At 43.8% G+C, this 14,321-nt stretch overlaps 2 protein-coding genes across 2 annotated transcripts in view; one reads left to right on the top strand and one right to left on the bottom strand.

Annotated features, from left to right (window-relative positions):
• The window catches only part of LOC122544734 (ankyrin repeat and death domain-containing protein 1A-like), a 124,216-nt gene that overhangs the window by 42,743 nt on the left and 67,152 nt on the right, over positions 1-14,321 (bottom strand). The window lies entirely within an intron of this gene.
• Positions 13,460-14,321, top strand: part of LOC122544733 (mucin-3A-like) — a 14,888-nt gene continuing 14,026 nt past the window's right edge. Inside the window, exon 1 of the mRNA XM_043684040.1 lies at positions 13,460-13,618. The gene's annotated coding sequence lies outside the window, so the exon portion shown is untranslated. The remainder of the gene's footprint in view (positions 13,619-14,321) is intronic.

The raw sequence follows: 14,321 nt of genomic DNA, 5'->3' as shown, positions 1-14,321 counted from the left end.
TTTATGTGCTAGACGGGTAGATTATGCCATACAAAGTGCATCAGGGTAGCAGGATACAGTGTCACAGCTGCAGAGAAGGTGTAGAGAGAGAGATATCAACATTAGTATTTGAAACATCCATTTTTCTTTGTAACTGGAATGATAGTGGTCTTCTTGAAGCAGGTGGGGGTTTGATTTCCTAGTAAAAACATGTTAAAGATGTCTGTGAATACTCCCACCAGCTGCAAGCACAGGATCTGAGTGCATGGCTGGACTCCATCTGAGCCAGTCACTTTCCGTGGGTTCACTCTCAAGAAGACCGAGTTAATGTCTGGGATGGTGACCGTGGGTACGGCTGCATCCAAGGCTGTTGGGATAGGTGACATCATTTCACTGACCTTCTGTTCAAAGTGTGCGTAGAATGCATTGAGCTCATCAAGTAGGAATGTATTGTCACCCACGATTCTGTTCGAATTCACTTTGTAACCCGATATGTTGGGTAAACCTTTCCACAAATGACGGGTTTACATGTGGTTACAATCAACTAGGCAAAGGTAAGGACTGCAGACGCTGGAGATTAGAGTCCAGATTAGAGTGGTGCTGGAAAAGCACAGCAGGTCAGGCAGCATCCAAGCAGCAGGAAAATCGACGTTTCGGGCAAAAGCCCTTAATCAGGAATGAAGCTTACTTGTGGTTATTCAGAATTTCAAGCTTAGTTTGGTATTGCCTGTTGGTGTCAATATTGGCCTTACAAAGATCGTGTCCGGATTTCCTGTATTCAGGGTTGCCCGACTTGTACGCCTCAGACCTGGACTTCAGTAAGGAGTGGATCTCTCGGTTCACCCATGGTTTCCGATTGGGGAACATTCGGATTAACTTCTTTGGCACACGGTCTTCTACATACTTACTAACGAAGTCAGTAACAGTAGTGCCATTCTCATTTAGATTGGCCGCTCAGTTCTTGAATGTAGACCAGTCTGCTGACTTTAAGCCTTTCGTTGCCTCAGACTAGCATTTCACTACTTCCTTTACTGGATTCTCATGCTTTACCTTCTGCTTGTAAGCTGGGAGGAGGAACACAGCATTGTGATCTGAATTTTCAAAATGCGGACAGAGTTGGGGGAAGGCGATGCAAGTGTGTGTGGAGCAGTTGGCCTCCACAGCCTTCTGCGTCAATCAGTTCCACAGATTCACCACCTTTGGCTGAAGAAATTCCTCCTCATCTCACTCCTAGAGGGTCATCCTTTCGCCCTGAGGTGAAATTTTCAGGACACACTCGAGTCACAGCTGACAATATCAGGTTTAGGATGCTGAAAGGTCTAGTCCTGGCCAAACCTAAATAGCTGGTGGTGATGGGGGAGATCAAAGGGCTGTAACAGCCAGAATTTAAACCTTTTCAGAACCAGAGAGACCAGATCATAGTAGAGGACGGCATATTATTAGGGGAAGCAAGAGTGATTGTCCCAAGCCAAGGTCGCTGCCAGACATTAGCTGGGTCATCCAGGGATTTCCAAAATGAAGATGTTGGCACAAAGTTATGACTGGATTCAGACATGACCATGTTGGTGGAGCACTGCCCACAATACCAACAAGGACAAAATTTATCACCAGTAGCTACCCAACATTTGTGGGAATGGCTGGGTCACATGTTAATTGTGCAGGCCCTTTAATGGGGTCAATGTTCATAGTCATTGTGGATGCCCCACTCAAGGCAGCTGGGTGCTCATAGAGTTCATTTGTCAAGCAATAGAAAAACTGAGTGCATCTTTTGCAATACACGGACTCCTGAAAGTGTTGATCACAGATAATGTGCTTTCATTTACCAGCAAAGGATTTGAGTATTTCCTAAAGTTCAATGGTATTCATCACATAGGGAGAGCTCCACACCATTTATCATCCAACATTCTGGCAGAAAGAGCAGTCCAAACTTTGAAGGTAAGTTTAAAGGGACTAGATACCAAACTGTCCCAGTTCCTATTTGATTAAAGGATCACCTGTCATGCAAGTACAGGGACCGCTTCAGCAGATTTACTAAAGGGGTGGAGAGAAGGCTAAATCTGATCCTCCCAGAGCTGTGTGGGGAGGGTGAAACAGCAAGGCACACAGTTTATTTCAGGGGATAAAATCTGGTATATGTACCACAGGGAACAGCCCTGCATGGGTAAGAGGCATGGTTGATGCGAGGTCAGGCCTGATGATGTATAAAGTTTGGGTAGATGTGACAGCCATGAACAAGCACCTGGAACAATGCAAGGGAAAACCGTGCCTGGCTCCTCGACAGCCTTTTCAACTGCTCCAGGACCCGTGGTTCTCCCTCTTTGTCAAGTGTTGAAGATTCTTGGATGGACACTGCGGATGTCGCTACCTCAAGGCCTTTACTGCCTGAAGAAGAGAATGAATTTTTTTCCAAGGTGCTCCGTGCGCAAGAGGCAAGCTAGTGTGTGTTACGTGCCACCTGTATCCGAGGCAGAGTTGGAGGAACCTGACCCGGTGCTAAAATGCCCCATGAGGAGCTACAAAAAAATAGAACCAGTCTCTGCCCTTGGTCTCAGAAGGGAAGGGATGTCAGCCAGGTGGACCTCATAGAATCTGATTTCCTTGTATGGGTCCTTTAATCTAATCCACTCAAGGCCCCCTGGCTGACAGGTAAGAACAGTAGTATCAGTTTCTGTGCACTCAGACCTGGTTCTGAGGGAGCTGGATCAGTGTCAAGGACTTTCCACATGTAAATAAAGTTGACTTGGTGACGGGATACCAGCCTCTGTGGGATCTTTCCAGGCCTGTTATGGTTTTTGCTTAAAAATGTGTTGCTGGAAAAGCGCAGCAGGTCAGGCAGCATCCAAGGAGCAGGAGAATCGACGTTTCGGGCAGAAGCCCTTCTTCAGGAAACTGATTCCTGAAGAAGGGCTGCGCTTTTCCAGCAACACATGTTTAAGCTCTGATCTCCAGCATCTGCAGACCTCACTGTCTCCTCTCTTATGGTTTTTAGCAATCTCCTGTTCAGCCCCGTATCAAAGGCCTTCTGGAAATGCAAACAGATCCACTGGCTCACCTTGACTAACTTGCTCATCACCTTCTCCGAGAATCCCAACGGATTTGTCAGGGTAACTCCCTTTAATAAAGCCAAACTGACTCAGCCCTATTTTACCCTGCACTTCCAAGTACTCAGCTATCTTATCCTTAATAAATGACTCGAAAATCTTACCAACGACCAAGGTCAGGCTTATTGGCTATTAATTTCTTGTTTTCTGCCTGCCCCCCTCCCTCCTTAAACAAGGGGCAAGCATGTGCCATTTCTCAGTCCTCTTGCACCTTCCCCAACACCAGGTGATTCCTGAAAGATGCCTTCGAAATTTCCTCAGCTATCTCCTTCAGAACTCTAGGTGTGGTCCATCAGGTCTGGGTGATTGATCCACCATTAGAGCTTTCAGCTTCCCCAGAACCTTCTCTTTAGTGATGACCACGACACTCACTTCTGCCTCCTAATTCTTTTGAAGTTCTGGTACTCCCTGGTGTCTTCCACTGTGAAAACTGATGCAAAGCATCCAGTCAATTCCTTCGCAATAATTTTGTTCCACATTCTACTTTTCCAGTCTCATTTTCCAGCAGTCCAGTGTTCACTCTTGCCTCTCTCTTACATTATATGTATCTAAAAAATTCATGCAAAATTATTTTATATTATTAGCTAGCTTACCCTCATAATTCATCTTCTCCCCCCACTTATTGCTTTTTTAGCTATCCTCTGCTGGTTTTTTAAAGGTACCCCAATATATTATATGCTTTTTCTTTTGCTTTTATGCTGTCCCTGGCTTCCCATGGTTGCCTTATCGTCTCCTTAGTGTGTTTCTTCTTCCTTGGGATGAATTTCTGCTGTGCTTCCCAAATTACCCTCAGAAACCTCAGCCATTGCTCCATTGTCTTCCAAGGGGTTAGGCTCCCCTTCCAATCAACTCTGACCAGCTGCCCCTCATATCCTTGGACAGCAAACTTTTTATTAACCAGCAACTGTGGGACTAGGAGTGTACCGATTGATCAAATATTCCAGTTGATTAAGACATAGTCAATATTAAAACACACACACTAAATAGTAGAAGTGTAATGCAGGGGCTGTACATATCACTGTTGGTTTACTTTATTTACAGGGAGAAAGTGAGCACTGCAGATGCTGGAGATCAGAGTCGAGAGTGTGGTGCTGGAAAAGCGCAGCAGGTCAGGCAGCATCCGAGGAGCAGGAGAATTGACGTTTCGGGCATAAGCCCTTCATCAGGAATGAGAGGCTTATGCCCAAAATGTCGACTCTCCTGCTCCTCAGATGCTGCCTGACCTGCAGTGCTTTTCCAGCACCACACTCTCAATATTTTAATTACAGCATAAATCACTTAAATAATAATGCAACTGTACCTTATAAAACAAAAATGTCCAGCAGTGAGCCTTCTCACTCACACCTTCAAGTGATCACTCAGACATCACAGAGATCATGATAATGCAGTAAACGTCTGACACTTTATGATTAGATTAGATTCCTTTGGCCCAACAAGTCCACACCGACCCTCTGTAGAGTAACCCATCCAGACCCATTTCCCTCTGACCAATGCACCTAACACTACAGGAGATTTAGCATGGCCAATTCACCTGACCTGCACAACTTTGGACTGTGGGAGGAATCCCACACAGACACGGGTTTGCACACAGTGTCTCCACACAGACAGTCACCCGAGGCTGGAATCAAACCTGGGTCCCTGGCACTGTGAGGCCTTGGTTAAAACAAAGTTTGCTGTAGTCACCTTCACTCAATTGTAATACCATTCCATCTGATTCCAGCTTCTCCCTTTTAAACTGCAGGGTGAACTCTGTCTTGTTATGGTCAGTGCCCCCAGGAGTTCCTGCACCTTACGCTCCCTAGTCCAATCTGTCTCATTACATAAATCCAGAACTGCCTGTTCTGTGGTGAATTCCATCATAAGCAGCTCCAAAATCCCATCTTGTAGACATTCCTTGAGCTTCTTTTCTTGGGATCCGTTACCCACACGATTTTTCCGGTCCACCTGCTTATTGAAGTCCCCCGTGATTATTGTAATAGAAAAGGTGTGTAAGAAAAGCACTGTCTCCTGATTTATTTTCTGCACCACATCCTGACTTTTACTAGGGGCCCTGTACGTAACCCCCAACAGCGTCTTTTTTACTTTGCAGTTCCTCAACTCCACCCACACAGACTCTATGCCTCCAGCCCCAAATCACTTCTTGCTATTGATTTAATTTCTTACTAACAAGGCAGTCCTATCCTCTCTGCCCCTCCTTGTGATAGGAGGCAACTCCTTTAGTTCTTATCCGTGAACCCTTTGCAGCCGGGTCTCTGTGATACCCACAACATCGTACCCACCAATTTCAATATGTGCCGCAAACTCATTTACCTTGTGTCATATACTTGGTGTATTTAGCATCCTCAGTCCTAAGTTGACCACCCCGGTCTCGTAGACTCCCCCCTTTACTAGTGTGCCTGAAGTTAGGTTAGATTAGATTAGATTAAATTCCCTACAGTGTGGAAACAGGCCCTTCGGCCCAACCAGTCCACACCGAAGTGTAACCCACCCAGACCCATTTCCCTCTGACTAATGCACCTAACACTATGGGCAATTCAGCATGACCAATCCACCTGACCCGTACATCTTTGGAGTGTGGGAGGAAACCGGAAACCCACACAGACACGGGGCGAATGTGCAAACACCACACAGACAGTTGCCCGAGGCTGGAATTGAACCTGGGGCCCTGGTGCTGTGAGGCAGCAGTACTAACCACTGAGCCACCGTGCCACCTGACCCTTTCCATACTCTTGTCCTATTACTTGTTATGGAAATATTAATAACCTCTCCTGAGCTTTCCCCCTCTTTAACTAGCTTAAAGTCTTTGTTACTAAAGAGGATTGGTTAGCTATCAGGAAGCAGGTAATAGAGATATGATCTTTGGGCACCCGGTGTGGAAGGGGGAGGGTAGGTCAGAGGACCTCCTCGTGGGTCTGCTCCTGGGCATGGCCAAACTGGCCATAAACAGGTCGAGGCAGCGGGCCGTGGAGGGGGTCGTTAGGGCCGACTGCCTGCCCCTCTTCCGCGGTTACATTAGAGCCTGGGTGTTCCTGCAGAAGGAGCACGCGGTAACCACCGACACCCTGGCAACACAGGGAGTGGAGTGCATTATTTCCCCCTCCAACTCTATTTTGATTTAATCCCTGCCCTCTCCTTCACTGTTTGGTAATGCAGCAATTCCCTCTGAGAAGGGCACTGCTTGTCACTGGCCACTCGGGTGTTTCCTTTCTTCCTGGTGGTGGGAACTGAATAAAGATTTGTGCACCTTGTGTCTCACACCTGCACACGCACACACACACACACACACACACACACACACACACCATGGGTGCTGGGGAAAAATAAACACCACCGCAGTTAGGCGGTAGTGTGGGGGAAGACAAGAAGAGAGAAAAAAAGAGTCCTGGACCTCAATTATTTCTAATGTATATAATGAATTGAGTGAAAAGACTGAACATATGGTAGGTAAATTTGCTGATTACCCATGGTGTTAGATACATTAGAGGGGAAATGGGTCTGGGTGGGTTACTCTTCGGCGGGTCAGTGTGGACTGGTTGGGCTGAAGGGCCTATTTCCACATTATAGGGAATCTAACCTAATCTAAACAGTAGATAGGTGAGTAAGTTATGAAGAGGACATAAGGGGTCTGCAAAGAGATATAGTTTGATTAAGTGGAGAAAAAAAATGGCAGATCATGTACAATGTGTGAACTTATCCATTTTGACCGGAAGAATAGAAAAACAAATTATTTAAATGGAATAAGACTGCAGAACTGTCAGGTACAGAGAGATATGGATGAACTTGTGCATGAATTACAAAAAGATAGTCTGCAAATATTACAAATGATTAGGGACTGGGAAGTAGAATGCTGTCACTGATTGCATGGGGAATTGAATATTAAATGAATGAAGTTTTGCTACAATTGCACAGGATGGTAGCAAGACCATATCCAGATTACAGTGTATAGTTTTGTATTTAAGAGGTTCAGAGTTCACTCAGCTGATTTCTGAGATTAAGTAGTTCCTTATTCATTGAATAGATTGGGCCTGTATCCATTGCAGTTGAGAAGGATCAGATGATTTTATTGAAATTATACATGATCCTCAGGAAACTTGATAAGGAAGTGGGGGGGGGGGGAATTGCTGAAAGAATGTTACTTTGAGAGAGAGACTAGAATTAGAGGGCACAGTTTTAAAAAGATGTGGCCTCCCATTTTAGATGAAGATAGGGAGAATTTTATTCTCTCAGAAAGCCATTTGTCTCTTCCCCAGTGAGCAATGAAAGAAGGGTCACTGACTACTTCTAAGGCAGAATTACATTGATTCTTGATTAACAAGGAAATCAAAAGCTACAGGAAGACAGACAGGACATAAGATCCATGATCTTATCAAATAATGGATAGCTCAAGGGGCTGAATGGCCTTCTGCAACCATCTGTATGTTTCCATCTTCACTTGTATTTTGGTTGGTTACTTCATTACGTCCTGCTGAACCAATGGACCTGTTTGGTCTCAATTCCAGTACAGGATGATTATGGAAGATGTGCAGCCTTGTCAGAACCTGAAGCTTGCACTTTTGAGAGGATTCCTTGAGCAAACAGAGTCATCCTTCAAATATCCTACGACAAGAAAGTTCTCCCACTTTTGCAGAGTAAAGCCTCCTCATCAAAATGAAAATGCTTAGCTATTCCTTCAACTGTGTGCTACTGTGCCCCAACCTTGCACGAGCATCTGTACTGAACCAATGCAGTGTCAGCATTTTTCTTTGTTTTTACGTAAGCTTCAGTAAGTGATTTGTGCAGGGGTCTGGACACATTTGTCTTGCAAAATTATAGTTACAAGAAATTGACTCAGGTTGCCGAAAGCAATTTAATTTACAGACAGCAGAGACAATAAACTTTCACTCAATGAATCTCGACTTGATTGAAAATTGGATTCCAGAGATGAAGGGTGATAGCTAAACCCACTGAACCATCAGCTTTTTATAACAGCTAAAAACCATGAACTTGGGAGTCAGTTTGGGATCTCAATTGAAACCTGATTTAGAAAAGAAAACAAGCCAATAATCCTAATAAATTGATAATTCAACCCTCTAACTAATTCTGCAGCAAGTTAACAAGACCCACAAACTATTTCGGTGAATTAATTGGCTCAAGAAACCAATTCAGTTAATTAACAGTCTCCTTAATCAGCAAATTAACTGGGTCTACAGTTCAATTCTGAAAACAACACAAGCAGCAAGTGTTAGAGCTAACCAATCCCACAACCAATGAATCAAACCTCAGCCCTGCAGTCCTGCCACATCCAGTCATGAATGGTAGTGGACAATTAAACAATGCAGTGGAGGAGGAGGAAGCACCATAAATATCACCAACTTCAATGATTGAAGAGACCAACACATCAGTGCAGAAGATCTGCAGCAGTCTTTACCAAGAGTGCCAAATGGATGACCCATCTCACCCTTTTCCAGTGGTCCCCAGCAACACAAATGCCAGTCTTTAGCCAATTCGATTCACACCACATGCTATCAAGAAACTGTTGGATACACTGGATATTGCAAAAGCTATTGGCCCTGACAACATTCCAGCATTAGTACTGCTAACTTGTACTCCAGAATTGCTGCTCCCCTAGCTAAGCTATTCCAGTTCAGTTACAACATTGGCATTTACTCAACAGTTTGGAAAATTGCCCAGATTATATTCCTGTATAAAAAGCAGGACAAATCCAACCTGGTCAATTACCACTTCACCTACTCAATCATCAGTCAAGTGATGGAAGGGGTCATCAGCAGTGCTATCAAGCAGCATCTGCTCAGTTTGGGTTCCGCCAGGGCAACTTAGCGCCTGGTCTCATTACAGCCTTGGTTCAAACATGGACAAAAGAGCTACATTTCAGAGGGGAGGTGAGAGTGACAGAACTTGACATCAAGGACAGCTTTCAACCAAGTATGGCATCAAGGAGCCCTAGCAAAACTGGAATTAATGGGGATTGTTAAGTTCTTTTTTCTCTTGAGACTCTTACACACTTGATGCAACTGCAATATGCCAACTTCTGTGAACAACAGCCAAGTTTTATTAAGCAAATACAGTACAAACTTTGGAGAAACTCGTAACACACTTCGTCATGATTGCGAAGTGTGTCAAGAGGTGTCTGTGAACAAAGGGAACTGACCTTCCTTTATACAAAATCTTTACATCACAGTCAGTGACGCCCACAAGACAATCCTCAGTCACTCCCCCACAGTCACATGTCACTGAAGATACAATGCAGTGACCACATTATCTCCAGAAACAGTGTAAGGTAAATCATCCCTTAATGGTCAAATCTGTTGTGAATCGTTTCTTTTGTCAGTATAGGGTGCAGTCAGAGTTCCAACTGTAATGTTCTTATTGATTTCTGAATAGGAGATGATAACAAAGTAAATGGCTCTGAATGGCAAGGGATAGCAATGTAAATTCACTTACATTCTTCCTGTAGAACAGAGACATCCCAACCTGCCCCGGACATCCAATTTCCTGCAAGTTAGTAGAATATGACAGATATCAGAGGGCAAACCCTTTACTGGTTGAATCATATCTGGTACATATTTTCTTGAAAGTTAGTCATCTCAGCTGCAGCTCATCTCTGTAGGGGTTTCTCAGGGTAGTTTCCGATGCCCAACCATCTTCAGCTGCTTCAATGACCTTCCCTCCATCATAGGTCATAAGTGGAAATGTCCGCCAATGAATGTGCAATCATTCACGACGACACAAATTCTGAAGCATTCCATGTTCACATGCAATAAGATCTGGACAATATCCAGGTTTGGGCTGACAAGTAGCAACTAAAGTTTGTGCCACACCAATGCAAGGTATTGTCTACCTTCGATAAAAGACAATCTAACTACTGCCCTGTTTTATGCAATGGTGTTACCATCACTGAATTCCCTGCTATCAGCATCCTAGGGGTTACCATTGACCAGAAACTTAAATGGACTCATCACATATACCCAGTGGCTACAAGGGCAAGTCAGAGGCTGTGAATATAGTGGTAAGTAACTCACCTTCTGAATCGCCATTCCCTCCATCACCAATGCCCAGTAGCAACAGTACTATCTACAAGATGCACTGGAGAAATTCACCATGAGAGAGTACCTTCGAAACCCACAAACACTTCCATCTAGCAAGACAAGGGCAGCAGATACCACCTGCAAATATCTGTCAAAGCCACTCACTATCCTGATTTGGAAATATAACGCTGTTCCTTCACTGTTGTCAAAATCCTGGGATTCCCTCCCTGAGGGTATTGTGGGTCAACCTACAGCACATTGACTACAGTGATTCAAGAAGACAGCTCACTACCACCTTCTCAAGGGCAATAAATACTGGCCAGTTAATGATGTCCATGTTCCATGAGTGAATTTAAAAGAATGAGTACCCAAATCAAATCGGCTAAAAAGACACAATCAAGTTCACCTGATTAAATGGCTGCTTAACCTATTTTAACTTAAATAACCAACCTCATTTTCTGATTGTTCTACGAAACTAGCCCCAGCTAATTAATTTACCACACAATCCAATTTCATTTATTAACTGGGCAAAATGCAATTCAGCTAATTAACTGGCTGCATGATCGAGATCAGTTAGCACACTTTACGCAGTACTTCAGATGTGATCTCACCAATTTTCTGTACAAATGTCTTTGTTCCAAGGCAGGTTGGTGCATGGTTTGGAAGGAAACCTTTGGGTGATGAGGTTGCCATGTATATGCTGCCGTTGTCCTTTTGTGTTTGAGGCATTGTTTGATCGTTTTTTACATTGCTGGATAGTAGCCATTTTTGTAGCTGTATGAGAACAGCTTGGCTGGATGCACAGACAATTCTGAAACACAAGTCTTTGGTACTATTCCTAGAATTATGTCGGGGCTAATAGCTTTTGCAGTATCAAGTGCCTTCACCCAGCTTTGATATGATGTGGAGTGAACGGAATTAGCTGAACTCTGGCATGTGATCTGCAGATCTAAGGAGAAAGCCTGCAGAACTCTCAATTTTGCTTAATTTGTAGATGGGACTTGACTTTCACAAGGACTAATTAGTGGTCACTCCAATCTACATTGTCATGACGACAAACATCTGCGATAAGGTACTCCACTCTTGTTGGTTCTCTTAATACCTGCAGACTGGCCTGTAATTCTTCAGGATTTGGCCAACTGTGTCATCCTTGGTATGACAGAACCACTGTATGAAACCAGTGGGTGGCATGTTGGCTCAGTGGTTAGCACTGCCAACTCACAGCGCCAGGGACCTGGGTTTGATTCCAGCTTTGGACGACTGTCTGTGTGGAGTTTTCACATTCTCCACACAACTGCTTGGGTTTCTTTCAGGTGCTCCGGTTTCCTCCCGCAGTCCTAAGATGTGCAGGTTAGGGCGAATTGGCCATGCTAAATTGTCTATAATGTCCAGAGATATAAAGGCTAGGTCGGTTAGCCATGGGAAATGTAGGGTTATGGGATAGGAAGGGGTGGGCCTGTTTATGATATTCTTTGGAGGATCGGTGCGAACTCGATGGGCCGAATGACCTGTTTCCACGTTGTAGGGATTCTATGATTCTCCACCTCGAGGACATTCTATACACTTTCCACCCATCAGGCATACTCATTTATCAGCTGGTGGCGATCAACTGAAAGTTTCATTGTCCATGTTTGGTCTGATGCTATGAAAGTTCATGTCTTTAATAGTGGGAATGCAAGGTTGAGAACTCCCAGGGCAACTCCTTCCTGACTGTATACTACTGTGCTGCCACTCTGCTGGATCTGTCCTGCTGGTGGGTCAGGGTATATGGAGAGGGGGATATTGGTGATGGATTCAAGTTACGATTCTGTAAGGATAACAGTGTTAGGCTTTTGCTTGAATAGTACATGGGACAGCACTCCCAAATTTGACACAAGTCCCTGGATGTGAGCAAGAAGATTTGCAGGATCAACAGAATAGAGTGTGCCATTGTCATCTCTGCTTTTTAGGTCAATATCTACTGATGCCATTCCTTATGACTTTTCTGTAGCAGTTTGAGTCGTATGCTAGGCTATTTTAGAGGATAGTTAAGAGTCAACCATTGCAGTGGGTATGGAGTCACCTGTAGGCCAGAACAGGTAAGAATGACAGATTTCCTTCCCTAAAGGACATGAGTGATTCAGAAGGATTTTATGTAATTTACTATCACAATTGCACAGAATAGATTTCAAAGTGATTTTATAAATTAATCTCATCAGTTGCTGTTATGAGATTTGAACTTGTGTCTCAGGTCTCTGAACTACTAGGCTAGTGACATTTCTACAATATCAACATCACCACTGAGCTCATTACCGGACTAAACAATCCAATTCAGTTAACTTACAGAGTGTGTAATCCATATTCAGTTAATTAACTGCAAATAACCTAACTAAAGCTTAATCTTGTGGTCTTGGGGAAATTCAGAGTACAGTACTATAGTTAGGCAGGATGGAAACAGGAGTCAGTCATTTAGCCTCTCACTTTGATTCTGCCTTTCAAAATGATTATAGTTGATCTGTATCCTATCTTTGTTTTTGTTCCATATTGCTTTAACAACTCTTGTTTAATGGAGACAATAATCAGTCAGTCGTCACATTGGAAAAGGAGGACACAGGTTTAGACATCAGGGAGAAAGGCTGTGAAATATTAAAAGAAATTAGCATAGAGAATAATGAGGAACTACTGGGTTTAGCAGCCTTGAGAGTGGATAAATCCACAGGCTGCATGTTGTGTATCCAAGGCTGTTGAGGAAACCAAGGCAGGAGTTTAATTAGAGGCCCTGACAGTATTTTTTCAAATCCTCCCTGTCACAGGTTAGCTGCCAGAGGACTGGAGGACCATTAAAGACTCATTATTGAACACGGGAGGAAGCTTCTGTGGTTATGTTTGTGCCCAGGTGTCCTTGGAGATGGTGCCTATAATACTCTTGATTTCTATGGAGGGATAGAGTGTTTTATGTTCCCTTCCAACTCCATTTTTGATTGAGTCTGTCTCCCTTGTCTTCCATGGTCTGCATTGCTCTTAATGGCCTTTGCATGCAAATATATCAATTAGAAACAAAGGGTGACTCAATGGTGGTGGCCACTAGAGGAAATTGCCAGGTGATTTGTTGGTGGGAAAAGCTTTTGGTTGTATGATAGCACTTCTCGATATAGAGAGAGAGAGAGAGAAAGAAAAAGTAATTAAAAAAAAGCTGAGAGGAAGAGATAGACCTGGCAAGATTAAACCAGACAGTCAAGTACTCATGGCATAGTTATTAGAATGAATTCTGAGGGCCAGAATATATCTGCGCTTGGAAAGATATGGTTTAATCAGAGATAGTTACCATGAATTTGTTAATTTGTTTCACAGATTTGGTCAAATTTATGCAAAAGTAATCAGGAGTATTGATGAGGAAAATGTATCTGATATGACTTTAGCAGGGCTTTCCCCATCAGGTCCACTGGTCAAGTAAGAAAGAGCCCACGGGAACTGAGACAGACTGGCACATTGGATCCAGAGGGTGATGGGAGTGGGATGTTTTAGTGACAGAAGGTACGTTTGGTGTTTATATCCACAGATTTCTGAAGATACCATGGTCAGTGAATTAAAACAGCATGCGGGATAGCTTCCTTTATTAGCCGTGGCATAGAATACAAAAGCAACAAGATTATGCTGCAACTCTTTAAAAGGCTGGTTGGGCCACAACTAGAATACTACTTGCTGTTCTGGTCACCATATGATAGCAGTGGCTCAGTGGCTCAGTGGTTGGTACTGCTGGTACTGTTTCCCTTGAGTCAGTAGAAGTTGAGAGCTGGAGAGGGATATCAAGGATTATGAGGGCATAGATGGATAGAAAGGCACTTTGTCCATTTTAGAGCCACAATTTTAAGATGAGAGGTAGAATAGGCAAAGAGTTGAAGATCAAACTTTTGACTCATACAATGGGAGTCCCATGGAACTCACTTTTTGAAAGGCTGCTTAAGTCAAAAACTCTTGCAGCATTTAAATAGTATTTAAACACTTGTCTATCAATAGGGCCATGGGCTCTGGCTGGGCTGAATCATGCTGGAACCAGGGTCCTGGCAAATCACTTAAGTTTCAAAAGCTGATTGGGGGCAGCTGTTCGCAGATAAAGGGACGGCTGGAAAATGAGAAGCCTTCAGAAATGAGGTAACAAGAATCCAGAGAAAGTATCAGAGTGAAAGGGAAGGCTGGTAGGTGTAGGGAATGCTGGATGACTAAAGAAATTGAGGGT

Source organism: Chiloscyllium plagiosum, chromosome 51, assembly GCF_004010195.1.
Source record: "Chiloscyllium plagiosum isolate BGI_BamShark_2017 chromosome 51, ASM401019v2, whole genome shotgun sequence".
NCBI lineage: Eukaryota > Metazoa > Chordata > Chondrichthyes > Orectolobiformes > Hemiscylliidae > Chiloscyllium > Chiloscyllium plagiosum.
The sequence above is the reverse complement of the archived record's forward strand: the minus strand, read 5'-3'. Positions and strand labels throughout refer to the sequence as shown.